The sequence below is a fragment of the Cherax quadricarinatus genome, chromosome 55, assembly GCF_038502225.1.
Source record: "Cherax quadricarinatus isolate ZL_2023a chromosome 55, ASM3850222v1, whole genome shotgun sequence".
NCBI classification, from domain to species: domain Eukaryota; kingdom Metazoa; phylum Arthropoda; class Malacostraca; order Decapoda; family Parastacidae; genus Cherax; species Cherax quadricarinatus.
The window spans coordinates 24,672,636-24,689,699 of NC_091346.1; the positions used below are offsets into that span (position 1 = coordinate 24,672,636).

General features: G+C 47.4%; 1 protein-coding gene across 5 annotated transcripts in view; it reads right to left on the reverse strand.

Moving 5' to 3' along the window:
• Positions 1–17,064, reverse strand: part of LOC128698978 (uncharacterized) — a 254,009-nt gene that overhangs the window by 5,588 nt on the left and 231,357 nt on the right. The window lies entirely within an intron of this gene.

A 17,064-nucleotide genomic window follows, 5' to 3' on the forward strand; every position in this document is an offset into this window, starting at 1 on the left:
AGTGTACAAGTGGGAATGCAATTGAATATAATAGCCAGGGGAAAGTGAAGCACACAGAAGTGATGGCGTGAGTGCAAGTTGGTACGGAAAATAATATGATGAAAGCATTATAAAAGACAGCAAAATAAACTAGATCATTACTGATTTAAAAAAAAACAATTATGTGTGTGTGTGTGTGTGTGTGTGCGTGAGTTCTTATCTATTTGTGGTTGCAGGGGTCGAGTCATAGCTCCTGGCCCAGCTTCTTCGCTGATCGCTACTAGGTCCACTCTCTCCCTGCTCCATCAGCTTTATCGTACCTCTTCTTAAAGCTATGTATGGATCCTGCCTTCATTACATCACTCCCCAGACTGTTCCACTTCCTGACAACTCTATGACTGAAGAAGTTTTCAACTTCCAGTTTTAACCCCTTGTTCCTTTGTCCCATCTCTGAAACATTTTGCCCCGATCCACCTTATCAATTCCTCTAAGTATCTTATATGCCGTTATCATGTCTTACCTATCTCTCCTGTCCTCCAGTGTTGTCAGGTTGATTTCCCTTAACCTCTTCTCGTAGGACATACCCCTCAGCTCCGGGACAAATCTTGTTGCAAACTTTTGAACTTTCTCTAATTTCATGACGTGTTTCGCCAGGTGCGGGTTCCATACTGGTGCTGCATACTCCACTATGGGCCTCACATACACGGTGTACAGTGTCGTGAGTGACTTCTAACTATGACGTCGAAACACTATTTTCAGGTTTGCCAGGCGCCCATATGCTGCAGCAGTTATCTGTTTGATGTGCACCTCAGGAGATGTGCTCGGTATGATGCTCACCCCAAGATCCTTTTCCTTGCGAGTTTTGCGGCCTTTGACCTATTAGGCTGTACTTTGTCTGCGGCCTTCTTTTTCATTCCCTGAGCTTCACAACTTTGCACTTGGTGGGGTTAAACTCCAGAAGCCATTTGTCGGATCAGGCTTGTAGCCTGTCCAGATCACCTTGTAGGCTTACCCGATCCTCGTCAGATTGTATTCTTCTCATTAGCTTCACATCGTCTGCAAATAGCGACACCTCTGAATCTATCCCTTCCGTCACGTCATTCAAATATGCAAGAAACAGCACCGGACCTAAGACTGACCCTTGTGGAATCCCACTCGACACATGCACCCACTCTGTCACCTTGTCTAGAACTGACAAGCTGTTTCCTTCCTGTCAGGTATTCCCTGATCCGTTGCAGTACTTTCCCTGCTATTTTTGCCTGCTTCTCTAGCTTTTCAACCTGTCTCTTGTGCGGTACTGTGTCGAAAGCCTTCTTGCTGTCCAAGAAGATGCAGTCTACCCATCCTTCTACTGTTTTACTTCTGTTCCTTTGTCGTAGAACTCCAACAGGTTTGTGACGCAGGATTTTCCTTCCCCGAAGCCGTGCTGGTTGTCATGTATGAACCCGTCCTTTTGTAGGTGTTGCACCACTCTTCTGATCATCTGCTCCACAGCTCAACATATTATACATGCCAGCGACACTGGTCTGTAATTTAGTGTAGCCTGTCTGTCTCCTTTCTTAAAAATCGGGATTACATTTGCTGTCGTCCGCACCTCAGGCAGTTGCTCTGTTTCGATATATTTATTGAAGATTGTTGTTAGTGGGACACACAATGCATCTGCTTCCTCTCTCAGGACCCAAGAAGAGATATTACCTGGGCCCACAGCCTTCGAAGTATCTAGCTCCCTTAGCAGTTTCTTCACCTTCTCAGTTGTGTGCACTTGCTGGTGCACCCTAAGACCTTGATTTGCTGGAAGCCTCTCTGTCTCCACTGTGAATATCTCCCTGAATCGCGAGCTGAGCTCTTCACAAACTTTCTGGTCGTTCTCTGTGAGCTCCCCTCCTTCCTACCTCAGCCTGATTACCCAGTCCATGACTGTTGTTTTCCTCCTGATATAGCTGTTTAACAGCATTGGGTCAAATTTTGCTTTTGATGCTGTCATTTTCGTATTGACCCTGGGTTTCTCTCTTTATCCATGCACATTCATTTCTGAGTCTTCGGTTCACTTCCTCTATTTTCCTGGGTCCTTTACCTTCTATACTGTTCCCATACTCTAGCACACTTAGTTTTGGCTTTTCCACACCTCCGGATAAACTATGGGCTCACTCTAGTCTTCCCGTTGTTTTTTGGGGCCTCTTGGTACGAACTTCACTGCCTCCCTGCACTTTGTGGTCACGTGTTCCATCATTACATTTACTGTCTTTTCCTCTAGTTCGCTTACCCACTGCATCTCATGTAGGAATTGCCTCATACTTGTGTAGTCCCCTTTTTGGAAGACTGGCTTTTCTAGTCCTTCTCGTACTGCTTCACTCTCTATTGTTATCACTAGCACCTACGACCTTTCGTGTGTGATAACCTTTAAGTGTATGTGTGTCTAGTTGTGTGTGTGTGTGTACTCACCTAATTGTGGTTGCAGGGGTCAAGACTCAGCTCCTGGCCCCGCCTCTTCACTGATCGCTACTAGGTCCTCTCTCTCTCTGCTTCCAGAGCTTTGTCATACCTCGACTTAAAGCTATGTATGGTTCCTGCCTCCACTACATCACTTGTTAAGCTATTCCACTTCCTGTTGACTCTATGACTGAAGAAATACTTCCTAACATCCCTCTGACTCGTCTGAGTCTTCAGCTTCCAATTATGACCCCTTCTTTCTGTGTCCCCTCTCTGGAACAACCTGTCTCTGTCTACCTTATCTATTCCACGCAGTATTTTCTATGTCGTTATCATGTCTCCCCTGACCCGCCTGTCCTCAAATGTCGCCAGTCCGATTTCCCTCAACCTTTCTTCGTACGACATACCCCTGAGCTCTGGAACTAGCCTTGTTGCAAGCCTTTGCACTTTCTCTAATTTCTTGATGTGTTTGACCAGGTGTGGGTTCCAAACTGGTGCTGCATACTCCAGTATGGCCCTGATGTACACGGTGTACAGTGTCTTGAACGATTCCTTACTAAGGTATCTGAACGCTATTCTCAGGTTTGCCAGGTGCCCATATGCTGCAGCAGTTATCTGATTGATGTGTGCCTCCGGAGACATGCTCGGTGTTATGATCACCCCAAGATCTTTCTCCTTGTGCGAGGTTTGCAGTCCTTGGCCACCTAGTCTATACTCTGTCTGCAGTCTTCTTTGCCATTCTCCGGTCTTCATGACTTTGCATTTGGCAGGGTTGAATTCAAGAAGCCAGTTGCTGGATCACGTGTCCAGCCTGTCCAGGTCTCTTTGAAGTCCCGCCTGGTCCTCATCTGATTTAATTCTCCTCATTAACTTCACATCATCTGCGAACAGGGACACTTCTGAGTCTATCCCTTCCATCATGTCATTCATATATACCAGATATAGCACTGGTCCTAGGACCGACCCCTGTGGGACCCCACTCGTCACAGGTGCCCACTGTGATACCTCATCCCGTACCATGACTTGTTGTTGCCTCCCGGTCAGATATTCTCTGATCCATTGCAGTGCCCTTCCTGTTATACGCGCCTGATCCTCTAGTTTCTGCACTAGTCACTTGTGAGGAACTGTGTCGAAGGCCTTCTTGCAGTCTAAGAAATTGCAATCAACCCACCCCTCTCTCTCGTGTCGCACTTCTGTAACTTTGTCATAGAACTCCAGAAGGTTTGTGACACAGGATTTGCCTACCATGAATCAGTGCTGGTTATCGTTTATAATCTTGTTCCGTTCCAGGTGCTCCACCACTCTCCTCCTGATAATCTTCTCCATGACTTTGCATACTATATAGGTCAGTGACACTGGTCTGTAATTCAGTGCCTCTTTTCTGTCTCCTTTTTTAAAAATGGGAACTACATTTGCGGTCTTCCATACCTCAGGTAGTTGCCCAGTTTCAAGGGAAGATTGTGGTTAATGGCACACACAGTATATCTGCTCCCTCCCTAAAGACCCACAGGGAGATGTCCTGTCCCATTGCCTTTGAGGTATCAAGGTCACTTAGCAGCTTTTTCACCTCCTCCTCAGTTGTGTGCATATCGTCTAGCAGTTGTTGGTCTATTCCCTGTTGGTGTCCACCTCTGTACTGTCTTCCCAGAGTCCTTCCTGTCTCCACTGTGAATATTTCTTTAAATCTCCTGTTGAGCTCCTCGCATAACTCTTGATCGTTTCTTGCGAGTTCCCCACCTTCTTTCCTCAGCCTGATCACATGGTCTTTGACTGTTGTCTTTCTCCTAATGTGGCTAAACAGCAGTTTTGGGTCAGACTTGGCTTTCGATACTATGTCATTTTCGTACTGTCGCTGGGCCTCCCTCCTTATCTGTGCATATTCGTTTCTGGCTCTTCTACTGATCTCCTTGTTTTTCTAGGTCCTTTGCCTTCTATACCTCTTCCATTCTCTAATGCACTTAGTTTTTGCCTCCCTGCACCTTTGGGTAAACCGAGGACTCGCTTTGGTCTTCCCATTGTTTCTGTTGCCCTTGGGAACAAACCTTTCCTCTGCCTCCTTGCATTTTGTTGTTACATACTCCATTTCATTTACTGTCTTTCCTACCATTTCTCTGTCTCACTGCACCTCCCGCAGGAAGATCCTCATACCTGTGTAGTCCCCCCTTTTTTAGTTTGGCTTTTCCCATTCGACTCCTGTTACCCTCTCCACCTGTAACTCTACTATGTAATCAAAACTCATGACTACGTGGTCACTAGCTCCGAGGGGCCTCTCATATGTGATGTCATCAGTGTCAGAACTACTCAGGGTGAACACAAGGTCCAGTCTTGCTGGTTCATCCTCCCCTCGCTCTCTGGTAGTGTCCCTGATGTGTTGATGCATGAGGTTTTCCAGTACCACATCCAATATCTTGGCTTTCCATGTTTCGGGGCCCCCATGAGGCTCCAGGTTTTCCCAATCAATCTCCCTGGGTTGAAATCACCCATAACCAGTAACTTTGCTCTGCACGTTTGAGCTGTTTGTGCCACCTCATCCAGTGTGTCCACCATCGCTCTGTTGTTCTCATCATATTCCTCTCTTGGCCTCCTGCAGTTCTGTGGTGGGTTATACATAACAGCAATGACTACCTTATGTTCCCCAGATTGAATTGTGCCTGCTATGTAGTCCCTTTCTCCAGTCTCGTCCATGCCCTCCAAACTCCATCGGCTTTTTATGAGCAGTGCAACCCCTCCTCCCCCTCTGCTCCTATCTTTCCTTAGGATCTGATAGCCTGGTGGGAAGACTGCGTCTGTTATTGTCTCAGTGCGTTTCGTTTCTGTGACTGCTATTATGTCTGGGGACTTCTCGTTGATTCTTTCGTGCCATTCCTCGTATTTATTTGCTACTCCATCTGCGTTCGTGTGCCACACCAGCTTCTTATCTATCATGGTGGACCTGGGAGAATATTGGGGTTGGATGGGTGGGAGCCCTTGGGGGGGTTATGGGGGTTTGTGGTGTGGGTGGGATTTGTGGTGGGGGGGGGGGTGAGGGCAGAGTGCCGTAGGGAGCTGCTGTGGCAGTGGGGGCAGAGGGAACAGTGTGTGGGTTTTGGTTGAGGTTGCTCAGTTGCTTTAGGGTTGTTGTGGTTGGAGTCCTTCTGTGTGTGTCTCTGTAGGGTGTATTTGTCCTTCCACCTGAGTCTGGGTTCTGCTCGTAGTCATCGATGCCTCCAGTTCCTCCTTTCGTTTTTGTACCCTCTCTCTCAGTCTCGTCCTTTCCTCCTGTGTTCTGTCACGATCGAGGTACACGCTCCAGTACTCTGACTTGTCCCTCAGTCGTGCTTTCTCCTGCAGGACCCTGGTTTGAGCTGATTCTGCCTTGAAGACTACTTTGACAGGCTGTCTCCTTCTGCGTGCAAACCACATAATTCTCCGAAAATTTGCCACCTGGGTCATGTCTCCCTCTCCTATTGCTTTCAAGATACCTTCGATCACTTTCTTCTCCCCCTGGATTCTTTCATCATAGGTTTCCCCTTCAACTTCTTTGAGCCCATAGACAAACACTGACCTCTCCCTCTCCTCCTCCCACTGTGTCTCTCTTTGCATCCTCTGAGGTGTTTTTTCTCCTTCCATCGAGACGTTCCTGCCTTCAACCCCTGCCCTTGCTGCAGCCCCTATGCTCAGTGGACTGTCTTCCCTGCTCAGCTGTTCCTTGCCACTGTAGTTGACTGTTAGAGTCTCTGCATAAGTCTTGTCTCCTGCATTGACTGCAGGCTTCACGATCGGTCTTCCTGTACTCATCTTTTCCTGAATCCCTACAGCCACCTCGTCTGTGACTGGTATAGGAGTCCCTGATGTCATTCCTGTGCTGTCATTTGTCTCTATTCTGTTTCAGGATTTTTAGCTCCTCTTCTAAGCACTTTATCTTATCTTCTGCTGCTAAGACTTGTAGTCCCCACTTCCTGCTCTCTTCAGCTATCCTTTCCTACATTACCCTGCTGAGTTCAGCTAGCTTCCTTCCCCACTCTTCCTCCATTTTTGTGAGCTCTACCTCCCAATCTTCCCTCCCAGGTTCCTCCCTCCTGGGTTCGACCTCCAGACCCCTGGGTCTCCGCCCTCTTGGGTTACCCTTTTTTTTTTAACCACGGAAAGGAGCTTGTGTGTGAGAGAGAGGGAGGGGGAGAGAGAGAGGGATAGAGAGGGAGAGAGAATGCTGGGAAGAAGGCTAGGGATAATGAGTGGGGAGGGAGGGGAGTAAGGGGAGGCCAAGGGAGGGAAGGGAAGATGAATGGAAGGTGTGTGTGAGGAGGGGAGAGAGACAATGAGAGGTGGAGAGAGAAAAGTAGAGAGAGAGAGAGGGGGGGAGAGATGGCTTGGGACCGGATGTCCAGTGGTGGGTAGGGGAGGTAGTTGGTATGTGGTTGAGGGGTAACTGTTACTCCACTCTTGTGTATATGTGTGTGTGTGCCCCCACTTCTAAGTATTCATACTGCTAGTGGTGGGTATAGTTGGTAATACCAGTAGTAATATTCATACTGCTAATAAATACCAGTAGTAATGCCAGTAATTCTAAAACTTACCAATAGTAATTCTAACACTTATCAATTCTACTTATAAAATATGGAAAGTAATACTAGGTTCTAAAACTTAGCCTCTCTCAACTTCTACAAGTATCTATCTACCCTTGTGTGTGTGTGTGCGTGTCTAACGTTACCCCTCGCTAGGCCGCTTCACTCTCCTCACACTCTCATCCACCCTGTCTCCACCTTATCTATGCTATTTCTACTCTAATTCTGGTAATAGCTTACAGGAGTGGCCAGTATCTAACAGTGATGCAGAGACCAGAATCTGACAACGTGCAACCACAATAGGTGAGAAGTACTTGCACTGGCAGTGTGTCTAAGTGTGAATTTGTGTGTGTATGTACTCACCTAGTTGAGGCTGCAGGGGTCGAGTCCAAGCTCCTGGCCCCACCTCTTCACTGGTCGCTACTAGGTCACTCTCCCTGAACCATGAGGTTTATCATACCTCTGCTTAAAGCTACGTATGGATCCTGACTCCACTATATCGCTTCCCAAACTATTCCACTTCCTGACTACTCTGTGGCTGAAGAAATACTTCCTAACATCCCTGTGATTCATCTGTGTCTTTAACTTCCAACTGTGTCCCCTTGTTGCTGTGTCCCATCTCCGGAACATCCTGTCTTTGTCCACCTTGTCAATTCCTCTCAGTATTTTGTATGTCGTTATCATGTCCCCCCTATCTCTCCTGTCCTCCAGTGTCGTCAGGTTGATTTCCCTTAACCTCTCCTCGTAGGACATACCTCTTAGCTCTGGAACTAGTCTTGTTGCAAACCTTTGCACTTTCTCTAGTTTCTTTACGTGCTTGGCTAGGTGTTGGTTCCAAACTGGTGCCGCATACTCCAATATGGGCCTAACGTACACGGTGTACAGGGTCATGAACGATTCCTTATTAAGATGTCGGAATGCTGTTCTGAGGTCTGTTAGGCGCCCATGTGTAGGTGTGTATACTCACCTAGTTACTCACCTAGTTGAGGTTGCCGGGGTCGAGTCCAAGCTCCTGGTCCCGCCTCTTCCCTGGTCGCTGTGTGTGTGTGTGTGTGTACTCACCAAATTGTGGTTGCAGGGGTCGAGGCTCAGCTCCTGGCCCAGCCTCTTCACTGATCACTACTAGGTCCTCTCTCTCTCTCTCTGCTTCCTGAGGTGTGTGTGTGTGTGTGTACTCACCTATTTGTGGTTGCAGGGGTCGATTCTTAGCTCCTGGCCCCGCCTCTTCACCGGTTGCTACTGAGCCCTCTCTCTCCCCGCTCCATGAGCTTTATCAAACCTCGTCTTAAAATGTGTGTGTGTGTGTGTGTGTGTGTATGTATGTGTGTGTACTCACCTAGTTGAGGTTGCAGGGCTCGAGTCCGAGCTCCTGGCCTGTGTGTGTGTGTGTGTGTGTGTGTGTGTGTGTGTTTGTGTTTGTTTGTGTTTGTGTTTGTGTTTGTGTTTGTGTGTGCGTGTGTGTGTGTGTGTGTGTGTGTGTGTACTCACCTATTTGTGGTTGCAGGGGTCGATTCATAGCTCCTGGCCCCGCCTCTTCGCTGACTGCTACTAGGTCCTCTCTCTCCCTGCCCCATGAGCAGGGAGAGAGAAATACTGAAGAAATACTTCCTAACATCCCTTTCATTCATCTGAGTCTCCAGCTTCCAATTGTGACCTCTTGTGTCTGTGTCCGTTCTCTGGAACATCCCGTCTTTGTCCACCTTGTCTTTCCGCGCAGTATTTTATATGTCGTTATCATGTCTCCCCTGACCCTCCTGTCCTCCAGTGTCGTCAGGCCGATTTCCCTCAACCTTTCTTCGTAGGACAATCCCCGTAGCTCTGGGACTAGTCTTGTTGCAAACCTTTGCACTTTCTCTAATTTCTTGACGTGCTTGACTAGGTGTGGATTCCAAACTGGTGCTGCATTCTCCAGTATGGGCCAGACGTAAATGGTATAGGAGTCTTGAAGGAATCCTTACTGAGGTATCGGAACGCTATCCGTAGGTTTGCCAGGCGCCCGTATGCTGCAGCAGTTATCTGATTGATGTGCGCCTCAGGAGATATGCTCGGTGTTATACTCACCCCCAGATCTTTTTCCTTGAATGAGGTTTGCAGTCTTTGGCCATCTAAACTATATTGTGTCTGTGGTCTTCTTTGCTCTTCCCCAATCTTCATGACTTTGCATTTGGCAGGGTTAAACTCAAGGAGCCAGTTGCTGGACCAGGCTTGTAGCCTGTCCAGGTCTCTTTGTAGTCCTGCCTGATCCTCATCCGATTTGATTCTTCTCATTAACTTCACATCATCTGCAAACAAGGACACTTCTGAGTCTATCCCTTCCGTTATGTCATTCACATATACCAAGAACAGCACAGGTCCTAGGACTGACCCCTGTGGAACCCCGCTTGTCACAGTACGTGACACCTCGTCACGTACCATGACTCGCTGTTGCCTCCCTGTCAGGTATTCTCTGATCCATTGCAGTGCCTTTCCTGTTATGTGTGCCTGATCCTCTAGCTTTTGCTCATCCGATTTGATTCTTCTCATTAACTTCACATCATCTGCAAACAAGGACACTTCTGAGTCTATCCCTTCCGTTATGTCATTCACATATACCAAGAACAGCACAGGTCCTAGGACTGACCCCTGTGGAACCCCGCTTGTAACAGTACGTGACACCTCGTCACGTACCATGACTCGCTGTTGCCTCCCTGTCAGGTATTCTCTGATCCATTGCAGTGCCTTTCCTGTTATGTGTGCCTGATCCTCTAGCTTTTGCAGTAACCTCTTGTGAGGAACTGTGTCGAAGGCCTTCTTGCAGTCCAAAAAATGCAGTCGATCCACCCCTCTCTCTTGTCTTACTTCTGTCACCCTGTCATAAAACTCCAGTAGGTTTGTGACACAGGATTTTCCTTCTCTGAAACCGTGCTGGTTGTCAATTATACACTTGTTTCTTTCCAGGTGCTCCACCACTCTCCTCCTGATGATCTTCTCCATGACTTTGCATACTATACACGTTAGTGATACAGGTCTGTAGTTTAGTGCCTCATGTCAGTTTACCTTTTTAAAAATTGGGACTACATTTGCCATCTTCCATACCTCAGGGAGTTGCCCAGTTTCAACTGATGTGTTGAAGATCTTTGTTAATGGCACACACAGCATCTCTGCTCCCTCTTTAAGGACCGATGGAGAGATGTTGTCTGGTCCCACCGCCTTTGAGGTGTCAAGTTCGCATAGCAGCTTCTTCACCTCCTCCTTGGTTATATGTACCTCATCCAGCACTTGCTGGTGTACCCCTCATGTTCTGATTTCCTGGAGTCCTACTGGTTTCCACTGTAAATACTTCTTTAAATCTCGCGTTGAGCTCCTGACATACCTCTCGGTCGTTTCTTGTGAACTCCCCATCACCCTTCCTCAGTCTGATTACCTGGTCCTTGACTGTTGTTTTCCTCCTGATGTGGCTATACAACAGCTTCGGGTCAGACTTGACTTTCGATGCTAGGTCATTTTCATATTGTCGCTAAGCCTCCCTTCTTATCTGTGCATATTCGTTTCTAGCTCTTCGGCCAATCTCTTTATTTTCCTGAGTTCTCTGTCTTCTGTACCTTTACCATTCTCTAGTGCACCTAGTCTTTGCCTCCCTACACCTTTGGGTGAACCAAGGACTCGTTCTGTTCTTCCCCTTATTCCTGTTTCCCTTGGGAACAAACCTCTCCTCTGCCTCCTTGCATTTTGTTGCCACATAGTCCATCATTTCTTGTACTGGTTTTCCTGTCAGTTCCCTCTCCCACTGAATGTCTTGAAGGAAGTTCCTCATGCCTGAGTAGTTCCCCCTTTTATAGTTTGGTTTTTCCCCACCTATTCCTGCTACTCTCTCCACTTGAAGCTCAACTATGTAGTCGAAGCACAGAACCACATGATCACTAGCTCCCAGGGGCCTTTCATACATGATACCCTCGATGTCCGAACTACTCAAGGTGAATATAAGGTCCAGTCTTGCTGGTTCATCCTCTCCTCTCTGTCTCCGGTAGTGTCTCTAACATGTTGATGCATGAGGTTTTCCAGTACCACATCCATCATCTTGGCTCTCCACGTTTTGGGACCCCCATGGGGCTCCAGGTTTTCCCAGTCAATCTTCTTGTGATTGAAATCACCCATAACTAGTAACTTTGCTCCCGCCATGTGTGCTCTCCTGGCCACCTCGGCTAGTGTGTCGACCATTGCTCTGTTGCTCTCATCAAATTCTCTTGGCCTCCTGCAGTTCTGTGGTGGGTTGTACACTACTGCATTTATCACCTGATGTACCTCAGACTGGATTGTTCCTACTAAGTAGTCCCTTTAGCCCGTGCCATCCATTCCTTCCATTTTCTCAAAACCCCACTGGTTTTTTAATGAGCAGTGCAACTCCTCCTCCCCCTCTCCTCCCCCTGTCTTTCCTGACGATTTGATATTCGGATGGAAAGATTGAATCTGTTATTATTCTGGTGAGTTTTGTTTCTGTGAGTGCTATTATGTCTGGGGATGTGCTATTATGTCTGGGGATGTCTCCTTGATTCTTTCATGCCACTCCTCATACTTATTTGTTATTCCATCTGCATTTGTATACCACACCTTCTTTTCTAAGACTGTGGTCTGGGAGGTATATTGGGGTTGGGGAAGTGGGAGACCTGATAAGGAACTATGGGTGGTTGCTGTGGGGGTGGAGTTTGAGTGTTTGGTTGCATTGGGGTTGACCTGGTTGGGGGCTTCTATAGGAAGTTGTGAGGGAGGCTGTATTTGATCTTCCTGGGTCTGGGATCTCCTGTCTGTCTCCTCCATCCCTCTTTTTCCTCCTTTCGCCTCTGTACCATCTCTCTGTTTCTGCCTTTCTTCTTGTGTTCTGTCTCGGTCAAGATACACCTTCCTGTATGCCGGCATGTCCCTTAATCATGCTTTCTCCTGCAGGATCCTGTTCCGAGTCTATTCTGCCTTGAAGGTCACTTTCACTGGCTGGGTTCTTGTTTTTGCAAACCCCCGTATTCTCCGAAAATTTTCCAGCTGGGTCATGTCGTCTTCTCCTATTGCTTTTATGATGCTTTCAATTGCTTCTTTTTCCCCTTGTTTTCTTGCTTCATATGTTTTCCCTTCAGCTTCCTGGAGTCCATGCACAAAGACTGACCTCTCCCTTTCATTCTCCCACTGCATATCCTTGTGTATCCACTCATTCAATTTAATTTCCTCCATTGCAGCTTTCCTTTCTTCAGTTTCACTAGCTAATGTACTTGGGCTCTGTGGCCTGTCATTTTCCCTTCTCGGCTTTCCCTGGGCTCTTATGTGGTCTGTTAGGGCCTCCACATACAGCTTAGCTCTTGCATTTACTACAGTCTCCTCTGATAGAGCTTCTACATACAGTTTTGCTCCTTCTTTCCCTACAGTCCCCTTATTTGTGACTGAGTTAGCAGTTCTCTGATAACAATCCCAAAATGTTCTTTAGTTCTTTAGGCTGTTTCAGATTTTTCAGTTCCTCTTCTAGACTCTGTATCCTAGCCTCTGCTGCTTTGACTTGCACCTCCCACTTCCTGCTTTCCATATCTATCCTCTCTTCCATTCTCATGCTAAGTTCTAGTTTCTTTTCTCATTCATGTTCCCTTTTTATGAGCTCTTCTGCCCAATCTTCCTTTTCAGATTCCTCCTCCTGTCTCTTGGTTTTCTTTCCTGCTCTCTGGCAACCCATTTTTGTTTTATTTTGATTGCCTCAGAGTGGGAAACCTATGTAATTCTGTGTGTTAGGTTAGTGTGTTTGTCAGAGTGGGGGGGGAGGGAGGGAAGGAAGAGGAGGAACTGTGGTTATGTGGGAGAGGGGTGAGGAGGGGGATTTAGGGGGAAATATGGGGAGTGGGAAGGAGGAAGAAGCAAGTGGGTGAATGGGAGAGGGTGAGGGGGAGAAGGGAGAGGTGGGGAGGGGGAGGGTGAAAGAGGGAGGGGTGAGATCAGGGGAAGGAGTGAGAGGTTGGTGGGGGAGGGGAGGAGTGTATGTGTGAGTCTGTATGTGTGTGTGTGTGTGTACTCACCTATTTGTGGTTGAAGGGGTCGATTCACAGCTCCTGGCCCTGCCTCTTCGCTGATTGCTACTAGGTCCTCTCTCTCCCTGCCCCATGAGCTCTATCATACCTCGCCTTAAAACTATGTATGGTTCCTGCCTCCACCACATCACTTTCTAGGCTATTCCATGGCCTGACTACTCTATGACTGAAGAAATACTTCCTAACATCCCTTTGATTAATCTGAGTCTTCAACTTCCAATTGTGACCTCTTGTGTCTGTGTCCCATCTCTAGAACATCCCGTCTTTGTCCACCTTGTCTATTCCGCGCAGTATTTTATATGTCGTTATCATGTCTCCCCTGACCCTCCTGGCCTCCAGTGTCGTCAGGCCGATTTCCCTCAACCTTTCTTCATAGGACAATCCCCGTAGCTCTGGGACTAGTCTTGTTGCAAACCTTTGCACTTTCTCTAATTTCTTGACGTGCTTGACTAGGTGTGGATTCCAAACTGGTGCTGCATACTCCAGTATGGGCCTGACGTAGAAGGTGTACAGAGTCTTAAACGAATCCTTACTGAGGTATCGGAACGCTATCCGTAGGTTTGCCAGGCGCCCGTATGCTGCAGCAGTTATCTGATTGATGTGCGCCTCAGGAGATATGCTCGGTGTTATACTCACCCCTAGATCTTTTTCCTTTAGTGAGGTTTGCAGTCTTTGGCCATCTAAACTATATTGTGTCTGCGGTCTTCTTTGCCCTTCCCCAATCTTCATGACTTTGCATTTGGCAGGGTTAAATTCAAGGAGCCAGTTGCGGGACCAGGCTTGTAGCCTGTCCAGATCTCTTTGTAGTCCTGCCTGATCCTCGTCCGATTCGATTCTTCTCATTAACTTCACATCGTCTGCAAACAAGGACACTTCTGAGTCTATCCCTTCCTCTAGTATTTTTTTGCCCCCCGGGATTCCTTCCCTGAAACCTTCGGTTTGTCAATTTCACTTGTTTCTTTCCGGGTTGCTCCCCTCTCCTCCTGATGTCTTCCCCAAATAAACCTTGCCCTTAATTAGTACCCCAAGGTCTAGGGTTTGGTCCTCATGCCCAGTCCCCCCTTTTACAAGGGGGGACTTTTTTTTTTCCCATACCTCAGTGGGTTTCCCCATTTTCCCAAATGATGTTTTGAAGATCTTTGAAGGCCCCACACAATATCTCCTCCCTTTTTAAGGACCCAGGGAAGTGTTGTCTGGTCCCAACCCCCGAGGTGTAAAGGTTCCAAGAAACTTCTTCCCCCACTCCCCCTTGGTTATATGTACCTCACCCAGCATTCCTGGTGTTCCCCCTTTTCCCTGTTTTCCTGGAGTCCTACGGGTTTTCCCCTGTAAATACCTCTTTAAATCTTGTGTTGAGTCCTGAAAAAGCTCTCGGTTTTTTTCTTGTGAATTCCCCATCCCCTTCCTCAGTCTGATTCCTGGCCCTTGACTGTTTTTTTTCCCCCTTTGGGTGGCTGTCCCAAAAACCAGGTCAGTCTACTTTTATGCTTTCCTTTTTCATATTGTCTAAAAACCCCCCTTCATCTGTGCATATTCGTTTCGGGTTTTCAGCTAATTTCTTTTTTCCCTGGGTTCTCTGTCTTCTGTCCCCTTTTCCATTCTCTATTACCCTAGTTTTCCCTTCCTTACCCCTTTGGGTAAAACCAAGGACTCGTTCTGTTTTTCCCCATTTTTCTTTTTCCCCTTGAAAAAACCTCTCCTCTGCCTCCTTGCATTTTTTTTCCCAAATAGTCCATCATTTCTTTCGGGTTTTTCCTGTCAGTTCCCTCCCCACTGAATGTCTTAAAGGGGAAAGTTCCTCATGCCTGGGGAAATTTTCCCCCTTTTGTATTTTTTGGTTTTCCCCAAACCTTTCCCTGCTACTCTCCCCCTTGGGCTCAACTATGAGTAAGCACAAAACCCAAATGATCACTAGCCCCCGGGGGCCTTTCACATGAATCCCTCGATGCCCAACCCATAAAGGTAAAATAAAAAAGGCCCCGGGTCTTGTTTCTTCTCCTCCCCCTCTCTGGGGTGGTTCTCTAAAAATTTTGAGGATGGGGTTTTCCAGTCCCAACCCCATCATTTTGGGCCCTCTCCTGTTTGGGCCCCCCAAGGGGCTCGGGTTTTCCCCATAAAATCTCCTTTGTTTGGGAAATCACCCATAACAAAAACTGCTCCCCATGGGTTTCTCTCCTGGCCACCTCCCCGGGTGATGTGTCGTCATTTCCCCTCTCATCGCATTCTTCTCTTGGCCTCCTGCAGTTCTTTGGTGGGTTGTCATTCTGCAATTTCCCCTGATGTCCCCCCAGACTGGTTGTTCCCACTAAGAATCCCTTTCCCCTATCCCCTTCCTTCCCCTTTTCTCAAAACCCCCCTGGTTTTTAATGAGCAGTTTCCCTTCCCCCCTCCTCCCCCTGCTTTTCCTGAGGATTTGATATCGGGGTGGGAAAATTGAAACTTTTATTCTGGTGGAGGTTTTTTTTTGGTGCTTTGTAATACGGGGGTGTCTCCTTGATTCTTTCCTTTCCCTCCTCAAATTAAATTTTTTTTTCCATCGGCATTTTTTATACCCATTTAACTTCTTTTCTAAGACTGTGGTCCCGGGGGGATATTTGGGGTTGGGGGAAATGGGAACCTGGGGGGAACTTGGGGTTTTGCTGGGGGAATTTGGGTTTGAATTAGTGGGTGGGGGGAGGATTTTGGGATGGGTGTTTTGATTTAAGTTTTGGTTACTTTTGGGGTTTCCCTGGGTTGGGGGGTTCTTAAGAAGCTGTGAGGTCTGGGGTCTCCCGTCTTCTTTTCCATCCCCCCTCTTTCCCCCTTTTCCCTTTGACCATCTCTTAGTTTCTGCCTTTTTTTTGTGTTCTTTTCGTGGTAGGGGGCCCCCTTCTTATTCCGGGATGTCCCCTTAATCGTGCTTTCTCCTGCGGGTTCCCCTTTTAAGCCTGCCTTGGGGCCTTTCACTGGCGGTTCTTTTTTAAAACCCCCATTCTCCAAAAAAATTTTCCCCGCTGGGTCATGTCTTTTTCTCCCTATTCTTTCTGATGCTTTCCCTTCCTTTTTTTTCCCCCTTTTTTTCTTGCTTCATATGTTTCCCCTTAACCTTTTGGGCCCCCTACACCCGGGACCTCCCCTTTCATTTTTCCTGCATATCCCTTAAAACCCCCCATTTTTTGGTTTTTCCCCCCTGCAGCTTTCCTTTTCTTCCCGTTTCACTACTTTTAAAGTTTTAGGCTCCCGTGGCCTTCATTTTCCCCTTTTCCGGGTTTCCTTCCTTTTGTTTTGTCTTTTTAGGGCCTCCATAAAGCTTAAACTCTTTCATTTACTACAGTCTCCTCTGATGAAACTTTTCCCCTCAGTTGTCTCCTTCTTTTCCGGGCCCCCTTTTTTGTGGGTGAAATGGGAGTCTCTGTTGTCAATCCCAAAATTTCTTTATTTCTTTTTGGCTGTTTCAGTTTTTTTAGTTCCCCTTCTAAACTCTGTTTTCCCATCCTCTTCCTTTGTTGGGCCTTTTTTCCCCTTCCTGCTTTCCCATATCAATCCCTCTTTCCCTTCTCAAGCTAAAATTCTTCTATTTTTTTTCCCTTTATGATTCCCCTTTTTTTGAGGGTCTGAAAACTTCCCTTTTCAACTTTCCTCCTTCCCCGGTTTTTTTTTTTACTCCCCTGGAACCCATTTTTTTTTATCTGATTGCCTCAGATTGGGGGAAAACTATGGGTTCTTATTTAGGTATGTTTGGGATGTCCCGGTGTGGGGGGGGGGGGGAGGGGCTATTGGGAGGGGGTTTTGGGGGGAAGGGTGAACAGGGGGGGAGGGTGAAGGGGCAGGGAGGGGTCAGGGGGAAATAGTGAGATTCGGTGGTGAGGGAGTGTATTTTGAAATCCCGGATTGTGTGTGTGTGCTGTGTGTACTCACCTATTTGTGGTTGCAGGGGTCAGTCAAAGCTCCTGGGGTGTGTGTGTGTGTGTGTGTGTGTGTGTGTGTGTGTGTGTGTGTGTGTGTATGTGTGTGTATTTTTTAATTTTTTGGGGTTTGTGGGGTTTGTTGTACTGAAGGGAGGTGGCTTGTGGTTTTAATGAAATCTCAGTGGT